This window comes from Bidens hawaiensis, unplaced genomic scaffold, assembly GCF_021521415.1.
Source record: "Bidens hawaiensis isolate Kalapana, Puna unplaced genomic scaffold, B.hawaiensis_p1.1 tig00017718_1, whole genome shotgun sequence".
Taxonomy (NCBI): domain Eukaryota; kingdom Viridiplantae; phylum Streptophyta; class Magnoliopsida; order Asterales; family Asteraceae; genus Bidens; species Bidens hawaiensis.
The window spans coordinates 522,122-525,227 of record NW_027492674.1 but is presented as its reverse complement, the minus strand read 5'-3'; the positions used below and the strand labels follow the sequence as shown (position 1 = coordinate 525,227).

Below are 3,106 nucleotides of genomic sequence, written 5' to 3'. Positions count from 1 at the left end.
AGCATCTAATTTGCAAACTCCAGTTCAGTGTCTATTTATATCACGTTATTTATATGTAATTATTGTCATTTAATAAAGAGCACCATGCTACCCATGGATGTATGCCAATCTAGTCATGTTAAACCCTTTTGCACATTTTATTGTTTTTTTGTGTGTGTTTTTAGAATTAGAAGAGTAGGGTTAGGTTGCACAAGTTATGCACGTGAACAGAAAAACAGAAGAAGGTCGTTCGTTAATTTTAGGGTTTAACCACCGGTAGACAAATAGCAGCCGCCGAACTTTATTTATGCCGCCGTTCGAAGAAACTTGGGTTGGACAGTTAGCTAATTAAGCATTCTGTTTGGTTTTTATTTCGACACATATACCATTTTGTTTTAGGGAAAAGTTGAAATGCTAAGGGAGATAAAAATGAGAATGGTGAAAAGGATTTGTGGTCTCACAAAAAATACTCAAAGAAATATTCAAAAAAAAAAAAAATTAATAACTCAAAATATAAATAAAAAACAAAAAAAATTTAAAAAACCAAAATGTTTCCCCGTCATTCCCGTTCCAAAAAAAGAAGAAAAGAAACTGAAAAGACACAATGCCGAAAATGAACAAACAACATAATGATAAATAAAAAACACAATATGTCGTAAAATTTAATACAATGTCGAACAAAATATAATGCAACGTTGAGTAATATAACACAATATCAAGAAAAAAAACACACAATGCTAAGGAAAAAGACACAACCAAACAAAAAACACAATGATAAATAAAAAAACGATGTTATTTTTTCCTCAACATTGTGTCTTTTTCAAGGGTTTTTTTTTGAATGAGGAAGACGGTGGAAATATTTTTGTGTTTTTACATTTTCTATTTTTTTATTAAATTTTGAATTATGATTTTTTTAATTAATTTTTTATTATTTTTTTAAAGGTTTTTTTATGGCTACAAATTCTTCTCATACTTTTCATGCTTCTCATTTTTGTCTCTTTTCGTAGAATAATTTGGTCCTTTATTTTAATATTTAATTTCATAATTTAACATATCTTACAATGATAAGAATAACAATACATTAAAAACAATAATTGTGTTAATATATTACAACTGAAAATAATAACAATTATTAAATGATTAATGGCATACTGTAGCTGAAAGGTATTTTGGTTTATGCCATATACTTTTGCACTAAATAGAACAACAGTAAACATTGCATATATTTGCCAAGATTCCTTACCAAATCACTTTTCCATGCGACGTAGGTTGACAGGGACACATGATCAATTACCTGGCAAGTAGCTATTGACTTTACCCTAAATGTAGGGTTTTGAGATTACTAACTCTTTCATTTCATATAATAGTTCTGTAACTTTCATCTGTTTTACCATTTTGAGGAAAGAGTAACATATTTTATGTCTGGTAATAATATTTTTGTGGCTTTGAGTCATCCAACAAAAGTTGATTTAAGCTTGAAGATTTGGGTCAGAGAAGGCAATGTCTCAATTTTAAATCCGATTGGGATCGGGTTTTAACGGCGCAGTGGGCTTTCGGACGGCGAGTTATCCCCGGAGGCCGGAACAAGAATTTGGGCTACCGCGTTGTTTGCCATGGGTTACCCCGGGTTGCACGACTTTATTCGTTGCTCGATCATAAAAAATATATTAAGCTTGAAGGTTTCCTAAATATCGTTGGACAAGAAAACAAGAACTTTAATTGTTTCGGTCAGTGGTGGATTTAGAAGGAAAATTCAGTGGCATTGACCTAGGAGTATCCTGATGTTTGCTTAGGGATCCAATACAAAAAACGGAGAAGGTTTTTTTTTTTACGCTAATTTTGCAGTTTGAAGACAGATTTTTTTCCTAACACTAATTTTGTAGTATAAGAAATTCACATAAAACTTATAGATTACAAGGACTCTTCTGCCATATCTAGTTCGTCAAGTAGGTATTTAATGAACATTCAAATCAACGGTAACAATAAGTATCAAAACATCACTCTTTTTGCCAATGGAAGAAGTTTGATAACCACAATATTAACTATCATTTGGAGGCTCCAAGGGTGGAGGATATGACCTTTGAGCAGAAAATAAAGCAACCTCTATGAACTTAATAGCTCATCCAACAAATCAGATCCTAGATCTTCCAAAATCAGCAAGTTTTTCTGCTGCTTGTTATCTTCTCCCGAATTCGACGACAGAGACATTGATCTTTGAAGCTTATGCATCGCCTTTATAGCGAGTGCAGGAGATTCCCCCCCATCCATGTTACTGCAGCACTGGATTCCATTGAGAGAGTTCTTGATGGTTTCAACTGAGAAATTTAGAACAGATGAAGAGCCCCTCATTGAGTATGATGCTTGATCATACGCTAGAGCCGCCTCCTCGGCGGTATCAAATGTCCCGAGCCAGACTCTCTTCCCGTTTCTTGTCGAATCCCTTATCTCTGCTGCAAACTTTCCCCATGGTCTCTTTCTCACACCAACATATTGTTTCTTCTGATCACCTTCTTCTCTCCTTTCTGAATTTTCATTTGGGGAACAATCAATGTTTCCTTCTTGGGATGACTGTGAAAAATCCATCATCAACTGATTGGGTTCAATCAGTTCTTCTCTCCTTGGAAAACCTCAATCTATATATATATAGATAGTTTTATATGTCAAATTAAAAAATGTACTAATTTTATCATTTTTAAAGAAACAGTTGACCTCAGTATTTTATTGGTGGAAAAATCGTTTAGTATTAATTAATAAGAAACAGAAAATGTTGAAAATTAGTGAAAGTGAGAAATACGAGATTATTAGCAACTCTTAGATATACATACTTTTTCATTAACTTTGAACATGAATAGTATATGTATAGTTGTGATTATTATAATTACTATTTATTGGATTTGTGTTGTACCACATGACAACTTTACAACAAACCAAATTGTGTTCATAACGAAACGAGGATGATTAAAACATTGATACGTAACTATTATTAGGGTAAGCCTCTTCGGAGACTTAAGTCTAGATTCAAAGGAAAACTTCTTCATAAACTAGGTATGGGCTAAGAGTGAAACACTAAACCAAGGTGTCTCATATTATTAAATTAACATTGTCTTTAAAACCTAACTAAACAATG

At 32.7% G+C, this 3,106-nt stretch overlaps 1 pseudogene; it reads right to left on the bottom strand.

The window, feature by feature from the left end:
• Positions 1-2,003: 2,003 nt before the first annotated feature.
• On the bottom strand, positions 2,004-2,571 carry LOC143554500 (ethylene-response factor C3 pseudogene; annotated as a pseudogene).
• Positions 2,572-3,106: the final 535 nt, after the last annotated feature.